Source organism: Cupressus sempervirens, chromosome 4 (genome assembly GCF_028749045.1).
Source record: "Cupressus sempervirens isolate cs-2001-9-10 chromosome 4, ASM2874904v1, whole genome shotgun sequence".
NCBI classification, from domain to species: domain Eukaryota; kingdom Viridiplantae; phylum Streptophyta; class Pinopsida; order Cupressales; family Cupressaceae; genus Cupressus; species Cupressus sempervirens.
The window spans coordinates 97,520,121-97,537,714 of record NC_143121.1 but is presented as its reverse complement, the minus strand read 5'-3'; positions in this window follow the sequence as shown (position 1 = coordinate 97,537,714).

The window sequence follows — 17,594 nt, the reverse complement described above, 5'->3', positions numbered from 1 at the left end:
CAACTGACCCAGCATTTTACAAAGCTTCAGTTTACACAAGTGCCTCGAATGCAGAACAAGGCAGCAGATGCCATGGCCACTATCGGCTCACTCTTGGAAATTCCCCAAGAAGCTACGCAGTATGAGTTTTTAGTTGAGCAGCTCCTCACACCTGCCTATGCGAATGAGGATTCAAACCGTGTTTGTATCTTGGTTGGTCCCCAATCCCCTTGGTACCATGAAATTCACGCTTACCTTAACGATGGTATCATATCCCCTCACCTCACACGTACCCAATGCCAGAACCTCGTCCAAAAATCATCCCGCTATGTTATCATAGCCAATACCCTATATCGTCGGGGTTATCACGATACTCTCTCTCGATGTTTAGATGAAAATGAGGCCGCGATGGCATTAAAAGAAGTACATTCCAGACTTTGCAGTGCCCACACGAGTGGTATTGTCCTAGCACGACAAATCCTTAGAGCTGGCTACTATTGGCCTACCATTGAAGAAGACTCTTGTGACTTTGTCAGAAAGTGTCTCCCATGTCAGCAGCATGCAAATCTTGTGCACGCTCCAGCACAGGATCTACAGCCTATTGCACCACCTTGGCCTTTTGCTTGTTGGGGCCTTGATCTAGTTGGAACTATCACACCTCTCTCATCTGATGGACATAAATGGATAATAACAGCTACAGACTATTTCACTAAGTGGGTGGAAGCAGTCCCCCTAGTCTCAGCTACAGGAGTTCAAGTCTCCAAGTTCATCTTGTACCACATTGTTCGCCGCTTCGGCATCCCATCCACCATCTTCACTGACCACGGAGGTAATTTTGAAAATCTCAACATGGAAGAATTATGCACTTCCCTCCGCATCCATCACCGCTTTTCTAGCCCATATTTCCCACAAGGTAATGGCCAGGCAGAGGCAACTAATAAAACCCTCCTCAAAATCCTAAAGAAAGTTGTCAATGATTCTGGCCGTGATTGGCACCTTCAAATAAACCCGGCTCTATGGGCCTACCGAACTTCCTTTCGTACATCCATAGGCACAACTCCATACTCCCTAGTCTATGGTGCCAAAGCGGTATTACCTATAGAAGTTTAACTTCCCTCACTATGCATATCTTTGCAAGGGAAAATCTCAGATGAAGAATACAGAGTAGCTCGACTCACCCAGCTAGATCTCTTAGACGAGAAGAGACAACAAGCCTATGACCATCTCACAGTCTATCAAACTCGTCTCAAAAGGAATTTCAACAAGAAGGTGCTCCCACGACACTTTCAGCCAGGTGACATGGTCCTCAAAAAAAATATGAAAGTCCAAGCAGATCGAGAAAAGAAAGGCAAGTTTGAACCTACATGGCTTGGTCCCTATGTGGTTACTGCCTCCTTTGGCTCCGGAGCCTATCAATTATCTACACCAGAAGGAGAACTCTTGAATGATCCCACTAACATCATTCACCTCAAGAAGTTCTATGCTTGAAGATCCTTGGTATACCCAGCTTTTGAAAAAAATACAAAAAAAAAATAGTAAAGAGAAATAAGCATCCAATGGTGAAAACTTGGCAATTCAAGCGCCTTGGATAGGTACCTTGGTAAAAACCTGGTAATTCAGGCGCCTTGTGTGCTAAAGACTAATCCATTATCTATCACTATCCTATCCCTCATCCATCCACCCACCATCCCATAAAACACCTACTTGTTCCCTTGGTGTTCCAATCAAATATCCAAAATCTGATGGAGCTTGTCAATACCTCCTGTACAGCTTGTAAATCTTGTACCAAAGCTTGTATTATACCTTGTAAATCTTGTACCATACCTTGTATATATCCAAATCTTGTTCAAAGCTTGTACCATATTCCAGCTTGTAAATAATCTTGTACCCTAGCCCGTATCCTATCACATGCACACACGGAATCCCATTTTCCTTAAGCTTTTCACAAACCATCTACCTGTCCACCTATCAACTATTATAGACATCCCATCCTTCACAAAAATTTCCATCTCACAAAAAACCAAAACATGAACAAACTTGTACATTTGTAACATATCTTGGTCTGTCAGCTTATACATCCTATTTAGCTTAGTATCATTGTATCTATCCGGCTTTCATGTTAGTTCATCCTTGGTCAACATCTTGCACACATTGCACACCTTGGTTAGATATTCCAATGCATCCTTTAGCTAGATCTCCTATCACCAAAGTGTTATCCTTCTTAGTTCAGCTTGCCAGACACATCACTCATCCAGATCCATCAGCTTAGGTGCTCTCTGATAGATTTTTGCAGGATATAGCTTTCCTCATGTCTGATCTTGGTTCGTTAGTACCTCGTCTTACCCATCTCGTTGGCAAATAGTTCTCTTTTGGATTTTCACTTTCTTTTGATTTGGGATCTTCCCTTTTGGGTCTTGAAATATCTTTTCCAAGCAATCTCCTTGTTCCCTCCTCAAGGTTGTCATGATCTTCCATATCATGGTATGCTGCGAATGGGGCAATTAGAGCGTAAGGTCTTGATCAGGTCTTTTGTTTGTTTTCTTTTTCTACTTGTGGGTTACCTAGTGTCATTTCCACGCTGCCTCCTCTAGGATTCATGTGTGATACTGGGGCAATCCTTGTGTGTTTGTTTTGAGTCAGTTTGTCAGTCCTCTGGACGGTTAGTGAAAAGGCCTTGATGTTCTTGGTAACCTTGGCAATTAACCAACAGTCCTATAGTAAATCTAGTGCTCAACTACATGGTGGTACTTCTCTTTGAAGTACCCCCCGCTCAAAAAGCTTCAATGGATTCCTTTTATAGCGCTCCGCTCCTCCATCTCCCCCCCCCCCCCAATCTTGGAAAGTCTTAAGCTTGCTTTACTTTTGTGCCTCTGATTTCCCTTTATCATTCTCCCGTAGTGAGAGTTTGAGCTAATTCAGCCCCTTCTCTTTGCCAACCTGTGTCTTAGCTCATCTCAATTTCTTGTACTTTTCAAGAAGTCATCGAGCCTCATTTCTCTCCCCACCGCCTTCTTGAGGGGGCATCATCTAAGTCTAGTCTCTCCTCTTCTTATCTGAGACTGGGGCAACCTCGTTGCTAAAACATCTTCCTCATGTTGTCTTCATTCAAACTTCTTTGAAATAGTGTTGTCTCGACACTATGTCAAAGAGGGGCAAAATGTAGACACCTAAATTTGATTACACTACTTTGGTAATCTAATTTAGCCATCTCTAAAGGCATCATTTATTAAATTCTTATTTAATTAATCCTTTGTCATCCCCTAGTTGATTAATTTAATTAATCATCTATAGTCCTAATTGATAAATCAAATAATCTATTATTTATCAATTAAATCCTTTTCTCCTATCTAATTCCAAAAATCCCCATTTATTAAATAAATCTATTTGATAAATTAAATCCTCAAATTCAAAAAAAAAACCCTAACCTATCTCTAATCCTCCATTTAGCCTAATCCACCCCATCCACCCATACTAACCAAGCTTAGCCACTAACTCACCCACCCTCATTAATGCCATCCACTTGCACATCTCTAACATCCCTAATCTAATCCTAAACCCAAGCCTAATCCACCCCCTAATGTTGTCACATTCCTTAAACAAGTTTAAGACTTTCCTAATCCAAACCAAAGTCTCCCCTCAAAAAAACCCAACCACTAAGTCACGAGTGCTCTTACAAAACATAAAGACTCTTACAAGCCCACTCATGACTCTTACACCCATCTTCCACACTCTTCCCTCTTCCACACTCATTCCTCTTACATCCCTCTTACATACTCAACCCCACTCATCATGCCCTTAACCAACCCTTAACCCTACCCTCTCACACTCATCATCCTTGTGACAAGTGTCACCTTCCCATTGGTGCTAAACAAGCACAATCCATGTGCTCCCCTTTGAGTGCATCTTAGCCTCCTTAAGCCTTCATCCATCCTTGCATCTAAGCCCTCCATCCCTCTACCCCTTAGCCTATAAATTGAATCCCATCCCAAGCCATTTCATCAACAATCTTTGAGCTAAAGTTACCATGCTATTTTGAGAACCAAAGCCATCAACCATACCCTTATAATGCCAAATTGAGAGCTCACAAAGCTACCAATTTTCCATTACCCATCTCCATTGAAGCAACTTTTGAGCATCTTGAGCATACATCCACAGCAAAAGGACACATCTACAGAATCAAGAAAGCATGGAGTGTTTTCTCACGTGAGGTTTACACTTCTTATTTTCTTTCTTAGTCTAAGCATATATGTGAATTTAGTTTTTGGTTTGTGAATGTTTACTTTATTTGTTAATGTTCTTTGCATACTGATTCTGGTTCTACACCCCTAATTAGATAGCTTCCCAAATCTCTATTGAGCTATTAGAGAAATTAAAGCCAAGATGGGACTTAGCTACACAAATAGAAAAAGATATCTATGAAAAAACCCTGAGGCAATTGTTACTGAGCATCACAAATGCTTATATAAAAGAGTCTATGAAGAAAAATGAAGACAAGATGACTCTTAGATTTAATACTTGTTTAATTTTGCTAAAGGATATAGAGCATGTAGTCAAGAATGCCACAGGTATGTGAAAGAATGTTTATCACTTTCATAAACAAAGTGACTTCCCAATAGACATCAAGGATGATGATAGTGATGATGAGGAAGAAGAAACATACTCTAAGCCAATACATTTTGACAATGAAGAAGTTGAAGAAGATAAAGAGGAAGAAGCTACTAAGGAATACAAAGAAGAAGATGAGGAGACTGATCCTATGAAGATAGAAATCATAGTCATTGTCTCACTTCATCACTCTCCAAGAAAATCAAAAAGTTTGGAGATAGCTTCAGCAAGTTTTCTTGTGACCATAGCAGACACATCAAATGTCCAATCACTCATCACTCCCTCACAGCTCAGCACATCACTAATAGAAGTGTCTACCACTTCATCCACCAAGCTGCAACCTCCCTCTTCTTCAACTCCCACATTAGCATCATTAGCAATGAGTATAGTATGTTCTACAATTTTGTGTTCTTTAGCAATAAGTATAGTTTCAAGTTCTACAATTTTGGATTCTATAGTTTTGTCTTCTATAGCTTTGGATACTTCTATAAGTACTTCAATTTTGGATTCAATAAGCATACCAGTCAGTATTCCATCTATTGGTACTATATCAATTTTCAAAACTAGTCCTACTATCTCTACTATTATTTCCATTCCAGATTCCAAAGCATTAAGTATAAAGGTAGTTGAACCTAAGGCTCAACCAAGTACAAGATTTTTGAGTGGAAAGGAGATAAAAGAGGATATTGACCTAGATGTGGATATTGAGATTCCAAAATGAGATTTTGATAATGCCACTACAGAACAAATGCAAATAGTTGGTCAACTCCTCCAAAAGAAAGCAAAAAAAAAGAAATTGAGAGAGGAAAGAGGTAGAGAATATAAAATCATAGAAGATGCTAAGAATATTTTGACTGAGGTGATAGGTGTTGAAGTTGATACTTCTCAACACATTTTCTTTCAATTGGAAGAGGCAATCCAAAAGTTTAATGAGGACTCAAATGGTCAAGAAAAATTGATTGAGAAAGTAGAGAAGAAATTTGATAACAAAGAGCTTGAGCACATTGCTCAATAAATTGCCATTCAGCAAGTAGATCTTTCCTCAAATTTGACCAATCTTGAAAAATCTTGCACAAATGTAACATCACTTTTTGGAAAATTATGTACTGTTACCAAGTTCACAAAGGAAATAAAGAGAAAACTAACAAAGATTGATGATGATCTGAAGGCTAGTGCATAGCAGTTGCAACTTGACCCTAGTTCAAGATCTACACATCATATGAAAATCAGATTCTTGTTAGATATGCAAGCAAACTTGTTGAGAGAAGAAGCAAGGATCCGGTCTTCACTGATAGATATTCAGAATATGATCCTTCCTATCATGGATACAATGCAAAAGCACATTGTTTACTCAATAACATTAATCCATGAAAATAACTTCTCCATTGTGGATCACATGATAGAACTCTCTACAAAAGTCCAAATTTCTTTACATACATGCAAAGCTTTGCAAGAAAATTGGGATAAGACTTTACCACTCACAATTAAGGTACATTATAATTTTCTTTCTTATATAGGTGTCTCTGAATAAATAATTTTTGACTAAAATCTTTGGCATTATTGTCAAAATGGGCGAGAGATAGTATGTATATATAGGGAGAGACACTTAGTATGTATATTATATAGGGGAGAATCATACAAAGGAAAGGAAAGTATAGAATCTGCAGATATAGTATACTGTATATACTTACAAAGACAAATTTTGAAAAATCTCAAAAATAGTTTACCACACCAAGCCAGTATCACACTGTGATGTATATAAGTTTTGGCTAATAAGTGTTTTTGTCACTAATGCCAAAGGGGGAGATTATTGACATTAAGTCAAGTTTTTTATTAGTGATAGCACTTATTCAGATTTTGTATGGCTATCAAGCTCATTGAATAGTCTACAATGTTTTCCATGCAATTTAGTAGCCATCGAGTGTTATAGTTCCTATTGAACATCCCAGTGGTTACTAAATGAATTTAGTTAGTGTGTAGTGCAACAATTCAAACCAAATAGAATCAGGTAGTGTGAAGTCCAATAGTTCAACCCGAGTAGTTCAATGGTTACCAAGCTTCACAACTCCAACTGAGCTAGTAGTTCATGTGAAGAAAAGCTAGTGTTAACTAAGCTATGTGATGATTATTGTTTACTGAGTGTAGTCATGGTAAATGAGTAATTTAGTTTCTACTAAGTTACACAATATCTATCAAGTCACCAGTGCAAACCAAGTTTGAGACCACTCTAAGATGATTAGTATGGACTATGCTTCTACTTCTACCAAATGCATGATGATGCTAAGTAGTGATAGTGGATGTCATGTATTAGAACTTCACCAAGTCAGTCTTTAGAACTTGAGTGTCTTCACTTGAGCTAACTTTGTAATATTGGTGTGAACTTGTATATTGGCATACTTTTTTATTTTGTAAATTGGCCATAAATGTTTTATGTTTTTAGTTTCTCATGCATATAGTTAGATTTGATGTAATGAATTAGATGGTTATTGGAGTATTGCAATTAAGATTTGAATTTGGTAAAGTTTTGAGGTTACTGATTCACCCCTCCCCTCTCAATAATCTAGCATAGTCTTGAATATTTCCAAAAATCATGCTTGAAGGATATGTATTCATAGATTCAAGACACATAAATGGGTCATATTGACTAGAATGCATTACTAGTTCTCTACAACAAACCAAATGAGAGGTCCCCAATGGTTTTTGCACTTATAAGATCAGGATTAGTAAATGCAACTTCACGCCTAGTTTTAGTACAATCTTTTGAGTTGATCATGGATTTGGTTGAGAATTATGTTTCAAAAGAGAGGGTGCTCAAAAGCATAACTGGAGATATCATTCTCAATCAAAGACCTAAGAATATAGAGAAAGTATTTCACCTTCTAAGGTAATTTTAGTATATAATACTAACATACCATCAAGAAAAAAAGGTGGTATAAAGATTACAAAGAAGAAGCCATAGAAATTATTCAATCTTCATATCTCATTGATAGAATGTCTCTTGGGTGAAGAGTAGAGAAAGTAGATATGACAAGAGGTTACATGAAGGATGATATCAAACATTCTATAGTTCTCTTGAGAAAAATCATGGAATTACCAACAGCAAGACAGTTAAACATATGGATGGTATACTTCATTGAAACCATTAGAATAGCCAAGATACCAATTGAGTGGGCCACAATTCTTAGTGATAATTTAGATGAACAACTAGTGGTGGTAAAAAATGATCTAAGGTTTTATATGACATTTTATTTGGTGTATCTATTAGTAGCAAGGACTATAGACTACCCAAGGTTGTTTAAGAGGGGCAACTTGCAAGATGTTGATGCATGACCTTATGTGGTATACCCCCAGCTCATGAAGAAAAATCTCTTAGATCATAAAAAAGAATACATAATAGTGAATAATGCTTTTATTTTTTTAATCATCCAATTCATTAATGAAAACTATGAAAAAAGGATGTAAGAAGAGGCAGTAGCAAGAATTATAGAAATAGGCACCTACTACATCCAATTCAAGACATTCTCCTACTTAAGAGTAGCAAGTATGACTATCGATCCTAAGAAGCTCCCTAGGTATCCATGGGATAGACTCATTTTTTTAGAGATTTCATGACAACTCTCATCTAAAAATGATAAAGGAAGCAACATAAGAAGTCCTAGGTATAGCCCATCACCATAGATCCATTTGGCGTCAAGAAGAAGTAGGATATCATAACTTCTGAGTTAGAATGGGATCATTATCCCTTGTATGATTATAAATCCCCTCATCTATTTTTTGATAATAGTGGTAGAATTCAATACTTGGAAAGAAAATAATTTAAACATGAAGATGTTATAGAAGATCACTAGATGAATGTAGTAGATGACTATAATGTCTAGTAAGGGATTATTGTAGGATGAATCTTTATTTAGTAGGTAGTGCCTTCAAAATAAAGGTCCCATTGAAGGTTGTTCAACAAGACACTTCAAAATGTCTTGGCTTCCCTATATAATCAAGATAAGATATGTGATTGAATGATCATAAATACAAAAATTAATAGAGAAGAAAATACAAATATCAATCATAGGGTGAGCCATATCATCCAGTTGATCAATGAATGGATTACAAGACCATTTAAATTGGATTTGATTCCACAAGCAGTAGTTTTCCAAGCTATAACCCACCCAATGAAAGATAGAGGACCAAAGGTTATAGTACCAATGTTCACAACCAATCTCTGATTAGGCTAGAGACAATATATTAGTATGATAGGGAAGTTGGGTAATTCAAAGCATAGAAGGGAAATAATAAAGGAAAATAAATTCTCCATAGCGAGTTGAGCTTGAGGTTGAAGAGACTCAAGCCCAGTAGGAAACTCAAGCCCAAGAAGCAACTCATGCCCAAGAAGCCACTCAAGCTCAAGATAATTCACAAGCACAACCACCAAAATAGGGACAAGGACCTAAAGAGGAATTACAAGAGGTGGCCCCATAGGATCAAGAACAAGAAGCCTCTCCATTAGCTCCTAAGAACAAAAAGGCTAAGACTCCAATTAAAAGGACTAGAAGATAGAAAGTGCAAAGTAAGACTATTGCTATTCCTTTAGTCCTAGAAATCATTCCTAAAGGATCTAAAGAAGATGAAGAAGATGAAGAGGATAACCTTCCGTTAAGTGAGAGGACTCATCTAGCTAGGGCTACTAAGGAAAAATGAAGGTGTTCCATTGTAACACCACCATCCATTCCTACACAACCTATATACATTAAAACTATGGAGGATGGGTTAAAATTCCATATTAATGAACAATAGGACCAAGGGAATGATTTCTTTCAAATGTTATATTTTTACTTCATGACTATAAGTGTTGAACTCATAGGCAACAAGATAAGGGATATACCAACAAATTAGCCTTTGGGATAAAATTGGAGTCAATTGTCATCTTCTCCACAAGGACCTCTAGGTGGCCTGCCATCAGTAGCTCGAGATGTATCTTTAGTGGATAAATGTTGAGCCACTCCTCTCCCTTAGATCAAAAAAGAACAATTGTAACTAGTACAAGAAGAACAACCACAATAAATACATGTTGATGAAGTATCAGAGGATTGGCAAATATATAAAGAACCCTATCAAACTTCTCAAGATACAAATGTTAGTATTGTGGACTCAATAGATATAGGGATGCTTGATATAGATCCCTCATAGAAAGAATGGACTCTTGAGAGGGGCAATAAGGGAAAGGATCTAGCTAAACAAACCCCCTCTTCATCTAAGTCTAAGTCTTTAATAGAAACTACTCCAAGATGGTTAATAAAAGATGTGATGGTTAGGCATAAAAGGCAACTGTATTGTACTGATGAAGAGGGAATGAGAGAATTTTTTGAAGCCCTCAAGAAGCCTAAGTTACCCAAGGATGATGCATGTACATTGTCCTTCATTATGAGGGATCAAAATTAGAACTTGTTCACTCACATTTCTATCCCTTCTCTACATGCAGATAATGAAGATGTGACCCTAAATGATTTTCATAGCAAAGAAGTCTTTCTTGGAAATCCAACTGTAAACATGGCTAAATTGATGGTCACTACAAGAATTAAAGAAGAGTTTAACCACTTAGACAAAGATAAGACTAAATTGGTTAAGTTGAGAAAGTATAGTGAAATCATGAGGGGTTTTCTTCATGAGTTATTTGGTCCTATTGACCTAGATAATCTGGAAGCCACTCTTGAAGAAACTTTAAAGAAGAAAGATAAAGAGGAGGAAGTTGTGCAGGTAGATCCATTTTTTAAGGCTTTTCAATTATGGCAAGGAAGATTTGAGGAAAAGAGTGTGTAAATAATATAGGGGAACCTCAAGTTATTCCAACATATGCAAAATAATGCAGAGAAATTGGTTGCTAATTTAAACAAGGATTTTAGATTGATGGACACGGTACATAATAGGGGAAATGATCTTTGAGCATTGTAGTCAATAGGTCATAGGTATCATATACTAATAGATGTATATATGGGGGATGAGTTAGATAAGATAGATGATTATATTGAGAAAATTATAACTACTAATAAAGTAATGGAGATATTGCATGTGGATATTCATAATCTCAAGGATCAAACTCAAGAGAAAATTTTGGAAGCAAAGAAGTATTATAGTGATCCATTCTTTGATATTTTTGGAGATGAGTCAAGATATAAGCTCCAACTGGTGCAAATAATTGTTGAATAGTTTTGAAGGATCTTTGATGAAGCTTCAACTGATGAAGACATTGGACAAGCATTTAAGATGGAAAAGGCATTGCTAGAATTGGATGTAAAGCTCAAAGGCTTTGCCGAGACTTGTATAGAAGTAGGAAACTATCAACAAATAGTAAAAGATAAGTATGATACTTTGGACTTTCTATATGCAAGCCAAGTAACCAAGATTATTGAAAAATTCAAGAGCAAACATCCACATGTAGCTCTAGTATGAAGGGGAACAAAACCCAAAAGCTAGAATTTTAGTTTTGCACTTGGGAAAATTTTTCATATTTTGAACCCTATCTCCAAAGGTGTGCTTCTCCTAGGGTGTGCAAGGTGTGCAAGGTGTGCCTCTCCAAAGGTGTGTTGGAATTTTTTTTTAAGAAGTTAGAGGTGCACTAACAATTAACTATTAGTTCCAAATTTAGAGATTTCCATGCACTAGAAATGCATTTTGATGGTAGTTCAACTCCTACAAACCTCCAGAGAAGGTTGAGCTTCTATTTTTGGCATCTTTAGAGACTCCAACATCATCTAATGAATTTTTTCTTCTTATTTTCTCATGTTTTCTTTGTTTTAAAATATGTAAAGGCTCATGCACTCATTAATTGACATAAACAAGGGTGGAGTCCTACTTAGCATCATTTAGAGAGTCATTACATAATTAGATTTTTTTTATTAGTTTAGAAGCATGTATTTGCATGAAGAGATCTCTCACTCTCAACACAATTTGAGGAGAACATTTCCTATACATTGATGAATTAAATATGTCTATGAGGCTATTATTTTGATCCAATAATATATGTTATTAGTACTCTCATTCTATGTGTAGTTATTCTTGTTGGAGTGTGTTATATTTTGTGAATGTATGCTCGTGGATTTAATGGAGCTAGTAATTTTTTTGTACTATTTTGATTTAGCAATCTTTTAATTCTGGTGTTTTACATGTGTTTACAAATTCTACTAATGTACTTAGCTGGAGAATAGATCACCCTATTTTTCCTACATAGCTTTTTGTCTCAGATGAGCACTCTTTCCATGGAATTGCAATTTGATGAAAAGTAAAACATCTTATGGCTATTGAATTCCCATTGATGATTACATTCGTGGAATTAAGGAAGCATTGCTCCTATGTTCATTGGTTACCTACTAATATTTTCAAAGGCTTAATTCACAAACTTGTTGTTTTTGTGGCTTGTGTATGGTAGGGATTTATTTTTCAAGTCATTTTCTTAAACTTCTTGTTACCCTGTCTTCATTATTTTATTTTACAAAAACTTGGTTAATTAAGGCATTCATATAGTTGCATAATTAAAATTGCATTCATTATAAATAGAAAAATACAAAAATGTATTTCTTTTTTGTGTGGTTACTCTTTTGAGATAGCAAGTAGATTCAACATCTTATCTAAAATTGGTCAAACTAGCAAAGGTCTCCTTGTGAACACTCACATTTATCTTCTACTGAGTGAATTCCAATAGGTCGCAAGATTGCCTAGAACCTTGGAGTTGATCCTAGATCAACTTTTCAAGAGAGAATTTTGAAAGGATTCCTACCATTAAGTATCATTCAAAATGATAGCCCAACAGATGTGGCACTAGAAGCAGGGCCTCTAACCATTTGGAATACAAGAAAACAACTTGCAATTTCAAAATTTTGCATTTTTTGCAAGTTTAAAAAATTTTATGAACTATCATTGTTCCAAGGTGCATAAGGTTCCAAGGTGTGTAAGGTGTGCAAGGTTCCAAGGTGCACTTTTTGGAGAGGTGCACTTCTACAAATGTGCTCTTTTTTAGAATTTAACACAAATTGGAAAATCCTAATCCATCATCTCCATTTTAATGAGCTTTGAGATCTTCACTTGGTATAGTTGAGTTCCTCAAACTTAGCCACTTCACAAGCCTCATAGGAACAAAGGATTCTCTCAAATTCTACTACTTCCATTCAACTTTTCATCATCTTCCTCAATTTTTCCTCCACAAAAACTGCCTATTATTCCACCAAATCCTCCAATGGCCTTTTTCAAAAATTGTATAGACTCACCAATCAAATTAATAGCTATACTAAATGACCTTCCTAAGAATCTTGATAAGTCTTCCCCAAGGTTCATCTATGGAGAGACAAGAATAGTTGAATATCACATCAAGCTATTCAAGAAAATTTTCAACCAAAACATATTGCTAATGAGAATGTGGTTCTTCACTTATTCCCCTACTCATTAGGAGAATTTTTCTTTAATTGGTATGTCAACTTACCACCAGGGTGCATTGGAGACTAGGATACTTTCAAAAAAATATTCTTGGAAAAAATCAAATCTTTCATCAACCTAGTTTTGATACATCATCAATTCATAAAAATAAAAAGGGACCCAGCCAAGATGATCTCACACTTCAACCATCACTTTCATATGGCATACCGCAAGTTGGAAATGCCATACACTATACCAGTTGAAGCCACAATTTAGATTTACCTAAATTCTATGGGCCACCTTACTATTGTTTTTCTAAGAAGAATTCTTACAACAAATATCAACACATTGGATAAAGTCTTAGACTTAGAAGCAATTACCTTTACAAATTAGGCCAATCCTAATAGAAAAGGATTGATTTGTCTAGCTCAAACTATTACAATAATGCCAAAATATCCTATTGGAGCACCTGTGATGTGTAGCTAATTCATAACAATGAATCTGGTTCCATTACAATATGTTTCCCTCCGAGTTTGGTTAGATGAAGAAGACCATGTCTCAATTGAATAATGAGTTCACCTACTTGAGGTTATTACAAGGAGAGAATAACAACTTTCAGAGAAACAATGTTGGTCCTTACAACAACAATAATTATGGTCAAAACTACAATAGGGATTTTAGTGGAAACAATAAAGCAAGAAACAACAATGCAAGAAACAATAATGGAGCAAACAATTTCAATCCTCCCAATCATAGCAATGGTTTCTGAAGATAGAATCAATAATGGAATGCTCATCTGAATAATGGAAGCATTCCTTCAATAACAATAATAATAATGCCAGTATGTGAACATCAATTAGTATGCCAATAGTCAAAATGTAACTAACAATGATGGTTCATATTACAATGGAAATCAAGAAGTACATTAGAATTCACAAGAAAATAATAATGTTCCTTCCATACAATTTAATGCTATGCTACTAGAATCCTATGATTTTGCATAGAACATGGAAGTAGAACCACAAGTCAGTGAAGAATTTTCTTTCTGATTTAATTAAGAACTAGATACGCAACTAGAAGATATGCTTTCTTTTCAAAATGAAAACCAAAATACTTATAATTTACAAAGTCAAAAAGAACCTATCACAATGGGATTTTTCTAGTGTTGCAACCAACTCCTCCAGATCTGAGAGCAAGTAATAATCTAGTAACAATCAAACCCCCATTTCGAGGACAACAAAATTAAAACCAAGAAAATATGCCTATGATCTTGAAAAATCTTGCATGGTCTACCAAAAAGTATAGTGTAGTGGAATTTTTGAAACAAATAAAGGCTAACATGTCCATGTTTGACATGCTAAAAAATTGTCCTAATAAACAAGAAGCACTAATGAAAATCTTGGATCATACAAAGATAGCCCTTAATGTGAATATTGTTCCTCAAAAAATAGTCTCACAATAGGTTAATTCTTCAAAGGCTATGCCAACTATGTTTAAACACAAGGTTGAGGTGCCTCCCTTTTTGCTTAGTATTAGGAAATATGAGAAGAATCTTCACAATTGCCTAATTGTCTCAAGAGCTTCTTGTAATGTCATGCCACTCTCGATAGCACAAAGGTTGGGATTCACTCCTCATCCCTCCAATTGAATAGTGATAAAATTGGACAAAATGGAAGTAAAAGTCATTGGTTTTTTGAAAGATGTTTCAATATAGTTAATCATTGATCCCTAAATTCAAGACATCATTGACATACATGTAGTGGAAATTTCTAAGACATACCAATTGCTACTAAGTAGAGAATGGACAAAATGCCTAAGAGGATGATTCTCTACGGACTTTACTCAATTGTGGTTACCATGGAAAGGATTGAATAATCAGATCAAGATAGATGTGGAACCAAAGTTTAAAACAATGATTATAAAATACAATGCACCAAAAAAGGTTGAACTCTTACAATTAGATTTGAGCTATTATAAAGTAATGGCTTTTGATACAACTTCAACCAATCACAATGGAAGATCCATGATTCTCATACTGTCAATTCATAGATAGCATGGTGGAAAACTTACAATGCCTAGGTGAAGAAGCATATCCAAATGTCTTACTTCTCCTAGGATTTTGCAGATTGCATAAAGCTAGTCATTTAGAATTTGAATGTTCACATCACCAAGAAGTAGTCACTAATGTATTAATACAGATAAAGGGAATAAAGAACAACCAAGTCCCAAAAGATGAACCCACAGAAAGTCAAAATTCTACAAACATATCTGAATCTATGGAAAAAGTTGAAGAGGAAATTGAAGATCTAAATGCATCATATACTGATACCTCTTCAGATGTTAGAGGTTTTTGTTCTCCTCTACCACGAATGATCAAGGTCCAAAGAAGGAGATGTCACATAAAAGGTCAAGGATGGACTTTAGTAGTCATTCATCCCAAGCCTAAAGTGGAAAAAAGTATAGAATTGATAGGAGAAATTTAGGATAAATAATTTAAACATACACCCCCCATATTAATGACTAACAATGGGCAATCATCAAGTCCACCCTGTGAGAGATTACAATGAGTTCCAAAGAAACAATCCTTTAAAGTCCAAGTGAAAGAAAAGCTATAGATGAATAAGCATAACTCTAGGAAGCCCAAGGAAGAACCCATCTAGACACTCAAGTTTGATGGCTCTAAGTGTAAATTAGGAGCTCGTGCAGGTATTGAGTTAATCAACCCAAAAGGTAGGTCTTTCTATGCAACATATCAATTATAGTTTAGATGTATTAATAATGTTTCAAAGTATGAATCTTTGATTCAAGGAGCTCTCTTTACATTAGAGAAGGGGATCACATCTCTCATTATTGAAGGAGACTCCTAGTTTGTAATAAGACAAGTGAAATTGATATACTCTTGTAATGATAGGAAGTTTCTTGCGTATCGATGTAGACACATAAATTTTTCCAAAACCCATTTCGTGACCAATTAAATAATTATTTATTATTTGTTTAATTCCCCTACCTTAATTAAATAAATTTTACATTTATTTAATTATGTTTCCCCTTTCCTTGATTTAAATAAACTAAGGTTTATTTAAATCCTAACCTATTCCCCTTGCATCTAACCCCTTTCACTTTGATTAAGTATGTCATTTACTTAATTAATTCCCTCCTAATCCCACTAGGAACTAAATATTGCATTTAATCCTATTTGAGCACATGGCTCCTACATTTAACCTTCACCTAACCTCACTAGCCTACCTAACCCATCTTACTAAACCTACCCACTTCCTAATCATGCTTCCTTTTCCTAATCATCCTAGCTAATCACCTCTTAATCCTAAGTGTGTTCTCACACATGTGAGGAATCTTTCCACATGTGTGAGAGATGTTCACACTTTCCTCATCCCTCATATTTTGCATGCCTCTTGCACACTTGTCCTCTTGCATGAGAATCAAGTTGTCTCACACATGTATGAGAGATGTTCACAATTTCCTCATCCCTCATATTTTGCATGCCTCTTGCACACTTGTCCTCTTGCATGAGAATCAAATTGTCTCACACATCTATGAGAAGCCATGCTTCTCACACCTCATTGATCACATCACTTTCAAGTTGTCTCACACATGTTTGAGAAGCCATTCTTCTCACACCTCATTGATCATGTCACCATCAAAAGTTGCTCACACTGTGTGAGCATATTTCCCCCTTTGAATGGTCAAAACCCTAATCTATGTGGAGTCTACTTGGCCTCCACCTCATTGACACCTCATTGATCCTGAGAGATCCTAGCCCTCCATCTTGCATTTGATCTCAGTCGTCTGTTGCATCCTTTTTCCTATAAAAGGAGATCCCTCTCCTCATTTTTCAAGGAAGCACTATCTACCTTATTGTTATGCTACTGGACTTGTGAGCAACCACATCCCATGAGCAAGGAAATCATCTTCACTTGATGGTTTCATTATGAGGTTTTCATAGTGGTATTTTGAATGCTTTTATGCTCTCTTTTTTGTTGCATGTTGCTTATTTACATGTTTTCTTTCATATTTTGAGGTTTTGCATGATAATGTAGGAATGTGCATTAGTTGTTTAATGTTGTATTCCTTTAGTTACATTTTTATGCAACACATTTTTGGCATGTCCGGTGGGACCCACTTCACGGGTTCAAACTAATGATCTAATGTATTTTTGAGTGTCTTGTGAGTGTTCAAGCTTGTAGGTTGAAGACTTGCATTTGGGGATCAAGTTTCATGAGGAGCGTCTAATCGAGCCATAAAGCCCATCATTGCATTTGGAAGACCTAAGGGAATTTTTTTGACATAAAACACTTTATATTTTGCTTGTGACATTATTTTCAAGCTCTAGAGTACATAGGCATTAAATATTCGTTATTAGGAAAAATAAATAAATAAATAAATAATTACTTCTTCTTTGTTTATGGATAAATAGGTTAAAGCAAAAACAAAAAAAAGGGTAGGGGGGAGTTTATTTTTGTTTCATTTGTCTTCTTTATGTGTTCTAAACATATATATATGTAAATTGTTTTTAAAATTTAAAAAAAAATGAGATTCATGTTTGTTAATTTCCATATGTTGATTTAAAAAAACAAAAAAACAAAAAAACAAAA